This window comes from Acinonyx jubatus, chromosome B4 (genome assembly GCF_027475565.1).
Source record: "Acinonyx jubatus isolate Ajub_Pintada_27869175 chromosome B4, VMU_Ajub_asm_v1.0, whole genome shotgun sequence".
Classification (NCBI taxonomy): Eukaryota; Metazoa; Chordata; class Mammalia; order Carnivora; family Felidae; genus Acinonyx; species Acinonyx jubatus.
In genome coordinates this window covers 5,542,230-5,554,569 of record NC_069387.1, presented here as the reverse complement: position 1 = coordinate 5,554,569, position 12,340 = coordinate 5,542,230, and the positions used below count along the sequence as shown (strand labels likewise).

General features: G+C 48.1%; 1 long non-coding RNA gene across 1 annotated transcript; it reads left to right on the top strand.

Moving 5' to 3' along the window:
- The first annotated feature begins 385 nt into the window (after positions 1 to 385).
- Positions 386 to 1,573, top strand: LOC128316272 (uncharacterized). Its single transcript, XR_008299893.1, has 3 exons — positions 386 to 428; positions 603 to 756; positions 1,281 to 1,573. It is a non-coding gene; the product is annotated as an uncharacterized LOC128316272 (long non-coding RNA).
- The last annotated feature ends 10,767 nt before the right edge of the window (positions 1,574 to 12,340 follow it).

The following is a 12,340-nucleotide window of genomic DNA, read 5'->3' as shown; positions in this document are numbered from 1 at the left end:
GCTAAGGAATTACAATCTAGCAAATGATAATGAGAATTCATTGTTGGGTCCTAGCACAGGTGATGATTCTTAATTTATGATTTATAGAAGTGTGACAATATTAGCATTTACCTTCCCAGAGCAGAAATGATACCACTATCAACAGCCATTTGATATGGGGTGATTTTAATATCTAGTAATTTTTTGTGTCTCTTAAGCTGGAAGGTCTTACAACTTGGGGATTCCAGCAAGTCTGCATCTTACTGATAGAGAAAGGTAGGGAAATACTACGGTGGTTCATTCAGACCTGTCATGACAGCTAAGAAAAGCAGGGAGGCAAGCAAAAGGGTGCTTTGACAGACAGCGCCTCAGTGGTGTTGATTATAATGACTGCAGCTCTGTCATTAAGAAGGACTGAAAGATGCATTTCTGGAGAAAAACATTCTCGGGTATTCAGTCACTCTTGTTCTGGCATACTCATCGTTAACCGTTGAGAAAATAAGACTATAAAACTTGTCTCCATTCTTGGAAGCAACCCGAGTTTTCTTCCTCCTCCTGGGTTTTCAACTGTAACTTCCTCTTTTCTCAATCGGCTGTTGAGCTAAATTCATTTACTTCAACAGGTTGCCCAGTGTGTTTTCCAGTCGCAATAAAGAGGCACAGATACTGATTATGAGTGTCTGAGTAAGCAGGTGCCCCTGGCACATAATACAACCAGTCCCCAAGCTGCACTCACAACCAGGAAGAGAAATGGTGTTCTCATTGAAGCTGATACCGGTAAGCTGGCTACTTGTAGGTCTCGCCTGCATTTTCAGATATTTTTAGGTAGATATTTACATATTTTAGTTCTTCCCCCTCTACTCCAGGAAATAAGTGGCAGATCAGAAAAACGTTCAAGCCCCCAAGCCATCAATGGTTTGTCATTTGCCCTGTGAATCAGCAAGCAGACTGTGGAGACACAACACTTCTCTGGATACCAGGCTTCCAAATGTAAGACAGGGAGGCAGATGGGGAAGGCCTACAGTGTGTCAAAGTCAAAATCACTCAGGTCTTTGCTGAATCCCACCTACCACCAAAGACAAGGAGTACACTGAAAGGCACTTAATGCAAATAAGCTAAGCAGACTTTAACAGCCCTACAGAAATGGCAGTAGCAGCCTCCTCTTCCTGTGTATTCTATGAAGTCACTCCTCCCTGCATGTTAGTATCTGGGGGATACCAGAGCCTACACGGTAGGGATTAAGTGCATATATACAGATGCTGAGACCTTCCCAGCTCTCTCTCTCTCTCTCTGACTCTCAGAACTCAGACTCAGGCCTTTACCCCAGACAAGAGATCCATCGACTTTTCTGTGGAATCTGCTCCAGCCAAGAAGACAGGAGAGCAGGACAGCCAAGGGAGTACCCAAACTCAACAACGCAGCTGGATGGCCCTTCTCTAAAGCTCAGCTACCATGCTCCATTCACATGCATAGATCTCTATCAAAGTCGGGGTTGATCTAAGGTCGTCAGAAAACAATCACAGATTATCAGATAGCTGAGGAAAACCTCTAATAAGAAAGACAGAGGCCAAATAAAAAAAAAAATAGAAAAAAAGGCAATTTAGAGAAAACAAAGTCTACATATAAAGGGAAAAATAAACTCCCAAAAGAGAAGCTATCACTAACAGCAAAAGAGAGTTAAACAAGACACAAGAAAATATGCTATGTAAGAGTAACACTTGAAGGACAACAATAGCGAAGAATTCTTGAAAATGAAAAACACGAAAAACAATAGAACTGAAACATAAAGTTGAGGAAATATCCTATAAGGGAAGGCAAATAAAATAAAGAGATGGATCAAAGGAAATAAAAGACGAGAACATTAGAAGGTCAGTCCGGTGGGTCCAACCCCTGAATACTAGGAAATACAGAAAGCAATAGAGACAAGAGAGGAGCAAGAATCACCAGGGAAGTAATTCGAGGAAATTTATCAAAATCAAAGGTAATGCATGTGAAGATTAAAAGATATTACCAAAAATTCAAGAAAACAAAAGAACATCGCCCCAAGGAATACTATCGCACAATTTCAGAACACCAGGAACAAGAGGAGATCCTACAGCCTTCCACGTGGGATGGAGAACAGGTTTCTTCAAAACCCCGGGAATCAGAATGACATCACATCTCTCAATAACACCACCAGGTGATACAAGGTCACAGAGCAATGTCTTCAAAATCCGGATGGAAAAAGTATTCGCAACCCAAGCTAGTATATCCAGACAAAACATCACTCAAGTGTTAGGACGGGGTATAGAAATTTTTGGACGTGCAAAAGTTACGGGAAGTAAAAACCAATACCTCCCACGCACAAGTTTCAAGAAGGTATCAGAGAATCTTCCAACAAGCTGAGAGAATAAGCTGAGAAAGAGGAAATCAGGAAATATAAGAAACAGATAATCCTACAGCAGAGTAAGGAAATCCCGGAGACATTGGTGAAGAGAAATCCCAAGATGACAGCCATCACCCCCACGACAGAGTTCAGGTGGTCAAGGAACAGAACAGGTTGGAAGGCAATGAGAGGACCTCTTTAGGAACACGAAACAGAACACCTCAGGTCTCTAAATGTCTGAAGGGGAGATGTGGTGGAACAATGTGGAGTTTCATGAGTGAGGTGACAGATGCATTAAAAAAATGAAATATCAAGTCTGGTTTAATTTCAGAGAAAACAAAAGTTGTGTCAACAAAGAAAAATACCTAAGGCTTAACATCAGAGGAAGAGTAAATGTGAACTCTGTACTATTTTTTTACGATTTTGCTATATTTCTAAAATCATTTCAAAAGCAAAAGTAATAATGGTACACGTGGCATGGGGCAGCTGGGTGGCTCAGTCGGTTGAGCGTCCGACTTCGGCTCAGGTCATGATCTCGCGGTCCGTGAGTTCGAGCCCCGTGTCGAGCTCTGTGATGACAGCTCGGAACCCGGAGCCTGCTTCGGATTCCGTGTCTCCCTCTCTCTCTTCCCCTCCCCTGCTCATGCTCTGTCCCTCTCTGTATCTTAATAATAAATAAACGTTTAAATAATAATAATAATAATAATAATACATATGGCAGACTGTCTCTAAAATGGGTCCCTGTGTTGTTAGTCTGCTCAGGCTACCAGAACAAAATATCACAGACTGCATGGCTTAAACTATAGGTATTTATTTCTCTCTTACATGTCTAGAGGCCAGAAGTCCAAGACCAAGGTGCCATCAGGGTGGGTTTCTGGGAAGGGCTCTCTTCCTGGCTTGTAGACGGCATCTTCTTTCTGTGTCCTCACAGAGTGGAGAGAGGGAACTCTCCGGTGTCCATTCCTCTTCTTATAAAAGTCCTGGGGCGCCTGGGTGGCTCAGTCGGTTAAGCATCCAACTTTGGCTCAGGTCATGATCTCACGGCTTGTGGGTTCGAGCCCCGCGTCGGGCTCTGTGCTGACAGCTCAGAGCCTGGAGCCTGCTTCCAATTCTGTGTCTCCCTCCCTCTCCCTACCTCTCTCTCCCTCTCCCTCTCTCTCTCTCTCTCTGCCTCTGTCCTGCTCGCACTGTCTCTCTCTCAAAAATAAATAAACATTAAAAAGAATTTTTTTTTAAGTCCTATCACATTAGAGCCCCACCCTCACAACCTCATTTAACCTTAATTACCTCCCCAAAGACTCCCTCTCCAAATTCAGTCACATGGACGATTAGGGCCTCAACATATGAACGGGTAAGGGGAGAGGACACCGTTTAGTCCATAACAGCCCATGATTACCCAGCCTCTAGACAGTCCCACCCTTGTGTGAGCCTGTGGCAGAGTCGACAGGTGTCCCCGTGATCCCCACCTCCTGGTGTTCACGTCCTGTGCGATCCCCTCCACTTGACCGTGGGTGGCACCCGTGTCTTGCTTCTGGCCCAGAGAACACAACAAAGATGACCGAACGAGTGCGATTACATCACGTTAGGATGGCAGCGGCCCACCCGTCTTGCTGGACTCTCTCTCATCACTGGCTTTAACGGAGCGAGCAGCCACGCTGGGGAGCCCCGTATGACAAGGACATGTGGGTGTCCCGGAGGAGCTAAGGGTGGCCTCCAGCAGGGAGCCAGCAAGAGACTGAGGCCTTCAGTCCTGCAACCACAAGGCACTGAGTTCTGCCAACAACCTGGATGAGCTGGGAAATGGATCCCTTCCTGGTCAAGCCTCGGAGGCAGCTCTGGCCGACTCCTTCATTGCGGCTTTGAGACCCTCCACAGAGGGCAACAGCACGGCCACCGCCAGACTCCTGACCCACGAAAACCCGGAGATGATAAATACGTTACAGTTATGCAGCAGTAGACAACACAAACCCTTCCCGCTTCTGTCCTGCTCTCTCTTTCTTTCTCTGAGGGGAGGCACCTACCGCGTCGTGAGCTGCCTTCTAGAAAGGCCCAGGCGGCAAGGAGTTGACGCGTCCTGCTTGCAGCCATGCGAGGCTGTAAACAAATGCCCCTCCCTCCCCGGGGTGAGGTGACCGCAGCCCCAGCCAGCAGCCTTCGTGGCGGCGTGGGAGTGAACCAAAGTCCCCGGTGAGCCACACCTGGGCCCCTGACCACAGACACGGCGAGATGATAACTGTCTGTGGGTTTAAGCAGCTAAGCGGTGAGGTCATCGGTCGTGCAGAAATCGACAACTAGTGCGTTCGACTGCACGGCTCAAAACGTACACAGTCCTGGTCCGCTAAACACGGAACTTAACGTGACCCTGACCAAAGCGTAAGACACAGGATGGCAAAGCCAGGACCCAGGTGGAAGCTGTGGGGAGCGAGGAGAGCCCCCGCTTCTGCACAGGGAGGCCAGCACGGTGCCAAAGACGAGAAGACAAAGCAGAAATAGGCAGTAAGAGCAGAGAGAGGGACGGCCTCTGAGGAAGGAGGAGAAAGGCGGGTGGAGAGGCTGAACGCGGGGTCAAGTTCGACTCTTGAAACTTGGTGAACAGCGCAACCTGGATAAAAACTAAAGCTTATCGAGATTTCCTTGCCACACGATTCAAATGTGCTTCTTTGTTTCTTTTTGTCTCACCTGAATTCCTTGCTCTGACTTCCACAGAGTGGAAAGATTCAGGCGGCTTTCCTCTGATAAATTTTCCTTTTGTTTTCACCCGTGAGGGTTCGTTCAATCTTTTCTAGTTTTTACCACCTCAAACTTTCTCTCTCTGTATCAAAGCTTCTGTTTCCTTAAACCCCATATCCTTTCATCTTTTTTCCTTTCCTCTGGCTCTGTGTGTGCGCTTGTGCTTGTGTATATGTGCTCAGATCTTCTTTGTGCGTGTGTGCACTTGTGTGTGTGTGTATGTGCTCATGTGTGCTTTGTGTGTGCACATGTATGTATATGTGCTCTTGCGTGTGCTTGTGAGTGTGCATGAACGTGCACTTGTGTGTGCACATGTGCTTGTGCGTGTGTTTGTGCACATGTGTGCACGTGTGCATGCTTGTGCATGTGTATGTTCTCATGCGTGCTTTGTACATGTGTGCACTTGTGTGTGAACATGTGCGTGCTTGTGCGTGTGTATATGTGCTCATGCATGCGCTTGTGCATGTGTGCACTTGCGCATATGCGTGCACGTGTGTTCCACACTGGGTCCTTTCCAGTTTTTCCTTTTTTTCCTAATGAAGTAGGAGGTCCCACCATTGGATTTGTTGAGTCTCCACATCCAGCCAGGGCCTGACACACAGAAGGTACTCAATACCTGTTAGGTAAATGAATGAGCCTCCCAACTGAGCATAGAATCCAGTAAAGAGGCCTGGAAAGTTCTAGAATTGGTGAAGCTGAAAGACAAGGGGTGAGGGGAAGCCCTTGGCTAAGAGATCCACTTGAGCCCTCGTGGGTGACAGTGGCTGGGTGGCCCAGAGGCCAGCCCCACGACGCAGACCAGGTAGCCACGAGCTAATGGCCAGGAGAGCAGACAAGCAGCCGGGATATGTCATGCTCAACACCAGCCAGGAGTCAGCTCTGCAGTGCCAGTCGGTACTCGTCACCGTCACCGAAGACGGGATCCACTCCCCCAAAACAAACAAAGAGCAAGCCAGGGCAATGGAGGGAGGCCAGTGAAGCGGAGGGTGGAGCCTCCAGCATGGCAGGCCTTGACTGCTGCTTAGGGTGGTACTGCTGACCAAAGCCAAGTCAAGGGAACTCTCCCCGGCAAGCCAGGCAAGCTCCTGTCTGTTTGGGGCCTCGGACTGCCAGGAATCGGCGACTCTCTTCTTGATGAGTTCTGAGGTTCATAACCTGAAGAGAACTATTTAATTTCAGAGAGTGGCAAGGGACCCCAGAAGTCCTCTCTCTAGTCCAGAGCCTTTCAAATTACTTATGGTCTGCCTGTCCCTCTAAACACCAGCTCCAGGGATGCAGAGACCTTGTCTGTTCTTGCTCCTCATTGATTCCCGAGCACCACACGCTGTCAGGAAAAGAACAGGTGCCCAGTAAATACGAACGAACGAACGAACGAACGAGATCTCTGAGAGCTCGCGATGGGTCAATTTTATATATCAGCTTGACCAGCCACAGGTACCCAAATCAAACATTATTTCGGGGTGTGTCTTGGAGGGTGTTTCTAGAAGAGATGAACAGTTGAATCTGCGGACTCAATAAAGTAAACAGCCCTGCCCCGTGTCCAATGGGCATCACCCAATCTGTTGAGAGCCTGAGTAAAACAAAAGGGAGGGGAAAGAGAAATCCACCCCTTTCTTCCTGCCTCATTGTTTGAGCTGGAACATCTCATCTTCCCTGGCCCCTGGACTGCACATTATACCTTCAGCTCCTCTGGGTGTCAGACCTCCCGGCTTGGACTGATTACAGCACCGGCTTTCCCGTGTCTCCAACTTACAGATGGCAGACTGGGACTTCCCAGCCTCTGTAACTGCATGAGACAATCCTCGTAATAAATCTCTCTCTCTCTCTCTCTCTCTCTCTCTCTCTCTCTCTCTCTCTCTCTCTAATATACATATAGATGATAGATACAGGTGGGTGTGTATGTTATGTGTGCATATATGTACTGGTTCTGTTTCTCTGATGAACCTAGAGAAATTAATCTAATACCAACCAATCTGTGTTGTTGGCAGGAATCCTGGCTGGATATTTTGAGTTTTGGAGAAGGCTGTTATGTTTTTTTTAATGTGTATTTATTTTGAGAGAGAGAGAGTGTGTGTATGTATGTGTGTGTGTGTGCATGAGTCGGGGAGCAGGGGAGAGGGAGAGAAAGAATCCCAAGCAGGTTCTGCATTGTCAGCACAGAGCCCAGTGCAGGGCTCAGACTCATGAACCATGAGATCATGACCAGAGTCAAAGTCAAGAGTCAGATGCTTAACCGAATGAGCCACCCAGGCGCCCTAAGACCGTCACCTTAACAATTTTTGATGAGAAGAGACTAACTCAAGCATTCCACTACTCCATCTGCATGGGATCAGATGTTGGGGGACAGCACAGGCTGCAAGGTGACCACCCCCAACCCTGAACTACCTCTAGCTGAAGCCCCAGGGTCTCCGGGGTGATGGCATGCCTGGTCTTGCCTCCACGGCTACGGAAGAATCTCTCTGTTTGCTCTCTGCTGGCTGAAACTGTACTCCACTTGTTAGGATCCATTATGTGTGCACCAGCTTGAGATGACCTCCCTTACGAAAAATGATCCAACTCCTGTGATGCCAGACCCCAAGAGAGAGAGTTTTCAGGAGAGAAAAAAAAGCTGGCAAACAGCTGAGTGCCCTTTGAGATAGTACAGCGGGTTCACATACAGCACATTTTTATCTTTTAATTTGAGGGACGGAGACAGATGGAGAGCATGTGAGCAGGGGAGGGGCAGAGAGAGAGAGGGAGAGAGACAGAGAATACCAAGCAGGCTCCACACTGTCAGCACAGAGCCCAATGCGGGGCTCAAACCCACGAGCCGTGAGATCATGACCTGAGCCAAAACCAAGAGTCGGACACTGAACCGACTGAGCCACCCAAGCGCCCCTCCAGCACACTTTTAGGACTGAACAAGAAGTAGATGTGTCCCCTCCTTTCCACATTGTGCCATGAGCCTGTGTATCATCTATTTAGGTGATAAATACACTCGGTACGGCTACCTAACTAGCCTGGGTTTATAAAAATAGGAGATTTTAATGCAATAATCCACTCTCATCGGAGGCTCTAAATAGGATAATAATAGCTACAGTTTATTGAGCACATACTAAGTGCCAGGAACTGTGCTGGGTATGTTTACCCTGTATGGTTATCTCCAAATCTCACTGCAAGAAAGGTAACCCCACGACCGCGATTAATGAAGGATGGAACCGAGATTTCAGTGAAGTTGAGTATTTTTACCCAGATCTCAGTGCCCGCATGTGGCAGAACTGGAATTCAAACCCAGGGCAAGAGATGTGACCTGAGAGACAGACTACCGGGGTCTGGATCCTGGATGGGTCACAAACAGGCGATGTGCCCAAAGGGAGCTCCTGGACCTCCCGACTCCCACCCCACATTCATAAGGAGGAGATAAGAACGAGACCCCCTCAGAGGCCTGTCCCAGGATGCAGGAGGTAAGACAAAAATAGCACTTAGAAGACTTTCTCAGGTACAAAGCAAATTCTCCATAAATGGTAACCACCGCAATTAAAATACAGTGCTGCCCTTTAACACACACACAAACACACACACTTAACACCATTCACAGCTTATCTGCAAAATGCAGTCAGGCCTTCATTAACACTCGGGCTGTACTCATGTAATCATTATCCGTGACCCAAGTCTAGAGATGAAACAAATGAATGCTTTATACCTTAAAACAGCTACACAGTAAAGATAGCTGCTCTTAGAAATAACACCGAAAATAACAAAATCTACCATTTATTGGACGCACAAGCTTCTTTCCACACATCCTTCCTTGGCTTCTAGAGGAGACAATATTTCACACCAATGGCTCCCACCTCAGGAGTACGTTTTGTGCTCTATGTACTTGCTCAGGATACAGAGCTCTCTCCAGACCAGCGTTTTTCAACAGAAATATAACACAAGCCACATATGGAATCTTAAATTTTCTAGTAGCCATGTTTAAAGAGGTTAAAAAAAAAAGAACAAGTGATATCAACTTCAATAAAACATTCTGTTTAGTCCATTATGTCCATTATCGGTCCAACATTGAATCAATGTAAAAAATTATTAATGACAGGGGTGCCTGGGTGGCTCAGTCAGTTAAGCGTCTAACTTCAGCTCAGGTCATGATCTCAAGGTTCGTGAGTTTGAGTCCTGCATCGGGTTCTTTGCTGACAGCTCGGAGCCTAGGGCCTGCTTCGGATTCTGTGTCTCCCTCTCTCTCTGCCCCTCCCCTGCTCGCACTCTGTCTCTTGTCTCTCAAAAAATAAACATTGAAAAAATGTACTAATGACATATTTTACCTTTGTTGACACTCTTTGAAATCAGTGTTCTACACTTCCAGGACATCTCGACAAGGCCCAACCACGTATCAAGTGCTCGACAGTCAGAAGTGGCTGGTGGCTACCAGGGCATGGCTCAAAGGGCCCACGAGGACAGGCAGGGACTCTGTCATGTTTACTGTTGTGACTACAGGGCCCAACACAAGGTCATTACAGAGCACAGTATACACAAGGAGCTCAATAATTACGTGCTGCATGACTGGATGGATGAACAAATGAATGGGATTCTAAACGCACAGCAGAATTTAAGAAACACAACAGATGATCACAGGGGAAGGGAAGGAAGAAGAAACTAAGATCAAAAGAGAGACGGAGGCAAACCATAAGAGACTCTTAACAACAGAGAACAAACTGAGAGTTGTTGGGTTGTTGGGAGGGGTGTTTGGTGGGGGGACGGGCTAAATGGGGGATGGGCATTCAGGAGGGCACTTGTTGGGATGAGCCCTGGGTGTCGTATGTCAGCAATGAATCCCTGAGTTCTATTTCTGAACCTAATAACTACACCGTATGTTAACTAACTTGAATTCAAATAAATTTAAAAATAAAAAAACAAAAAATAAAACATAATATAAAAATATATTGAAATATTAAATAAATAATTAAGTGAATAAGATGCAGAGTTCACACTAAATCTTAAAGGTCCGGTCACACTTGTGACACAGGCCCACGTGGATCAGCAGTCACATGGTGACCCAGAGAGTGTGCCACGCCATTCTGCTGTCACCGTGACTTGTGTTTCTAAACAGAAAGGTAACACGCTTCGGCCTAAACGGTAAAACTGTTTACCAAAAACGTGCTAGAGAGTGACCTGGCAGTTCTTTTCAACGGATGTCGCGTCTTCCAGTCTTGGAAGGCTGGGGGATGGGCGGGGAGAGGCCAGGGCATGGGAAGGACCAGACCCTGACCCCTCCTTCCTCCAGCTGGAGGGGCCACAGGCAAATTACTGCGCCTTTTTGAGTCTCAGCTTCCTCATCTGTGAAACCTCTTTAGGCTGCTCTGATGCTTCAATAAAGGAATCCAAGTAAGGCCCTCAGAGCAGGGAGTGATGCAGGGTGACACTATGCGGGGGCAGCTTGGGTTCTTCTTTATCTTCCCACCTCCAAGACCCCACACCTGCTCTCCCTCTCCCTCTGCTGCAGATGAGAACCTGGGGCCCGGCAGTGCCGTGGCCTCCAGACGAGCAGTGTCCTCTCTGCTGCAGATGAAAACTTGGGGCCCGGGCAGCCACCGTGGCCTCCCAGCCGAGCGGTGTCCTCAGCGTTCACCCCCTCTTTTCCTCATCCTCCCTCACTGTGCAACCTGCCGACTCTCCAAGCATGTTTCCCACTGTGTCTTTCCTACTTTGCTTCCCAGCGCCGGGACAAAATATTTGCCCAGGAAGCGTGACAGTCATCGGTCAAACCAACCTGTTTGGGTCCTGATGAGATTCGGTGTAAATAATACGGAAAGAACGGACTACTCGGGAAGAAGGGGCCTCAGCAAACACCCAGAGAAGCAGACGCTCTGGGACCACAAGAAAACCACAGGCCGGCCGAGCGAGAGGAACTCTCGGTGGGCATGTTCCTTGCTTCCTGGTTACACTCACAATTTTACCGGCTGATGCTTTAGGGAGGGGAGGGTGCAGTCCCCAGGGCAGCCAGAGCGAGGGGAGAAGGGAAGGGAAGGGAGGACAAGGGAGCAGCAAGTACAAGGTGTGTGCTACTCAGCTGTCATCACCTCAGGAGAAAATACAGCTGTCTGCTCAGCCCCACGGAACATCTTGGGGCGGTCAAATGGCACCACTATGCCCGAAAAGATCATGCGTGGGGGCAGGAGGGAGGGGGGAGGGAGGGAGAGGAATTAACAGCCAACTGCCTCCCCCTCTCCTGTCTCAGTGGCCAGAGCTCCCTGCATGGGGCATGGAGCTTCCCAGCTGCGCCCCACCTCACTCCTTCAGTCTGTTTTCACCCCAAGATGTGTGAACTCATTCACATCTCCAGGCTGAGTCCCTCCAGTTAGCACCATGATCCAACGTTTCCATATCCGAAGACTAAAGATTCCAGCCGGAGGCAAAGCATTTTCAGTCCGGCAACGTGGCCGCTGTGATTAGGCCCGGCAGTAGGCCTACCGAAGGCGGAGAACTCCTCCTCCCCGGCCTTTACGTTCTTGCTGGGGAATGTTTACAAAAACTTCATGATGCTTTTTTTTTTCTTTTATTACTTCAAAGCACCTGGCCTGAGCAGTGATATGTAGAATTCAATATGCTTCACCGCATCAGTTGCACGAAGATAGGGATACAAGGCTGTGCGTGACTTCGTGGGGAAAGCTGATACCAGACGTCGAGACAACTGGCTTCCAGTCCCCACTCAGGCGCTAACAGCCTGTGCGCGTGGGATGTACCAGTCCACCTCCCGGAGATCTCAATGTCCTCCTCCAGAAAGGGAGGGAGTTACAACGGATCCCCACGGTGCTGGCATCCTGTGATTCGATTCTACCATGACTAAGCAAAAGGAAAGCTCTTTACTTTCAAAGGTTCTTACGCGAACTTTCAAAAGTCTAGAATTCCTCAGTTTCAAAATGGAGGGGCGTCGTGCTAACCACTTCTCTTCTCTCCGAGGGTGTATAAAATGTTCAACCAAGCCACGGATGGGGCCTGGAGCTCAGTTTATCAAGTTCCCTTTGATTCTTATGACTCGTAGGGCCACAGGGTTAGAATCTCCAAGTCTGCTTAGCTGGACTGGCTCCTCCCACAGTAACACGGGAAGCCTCCCTTCTGGATGTCAGGCTGTCTGTCTATGAAACAGCCAAGCAGTGCCTACTGAAACCCTGCAGGATGATTCTGGCGCTTGGGGAGGCCACTGCCCCGAAGAGAAGGGTTCATCTGAAAATACCTGGAATTCTGCTAGTTCTGTCCATCAGCTCACCATAAGAGAAAACATAACAATCAAAA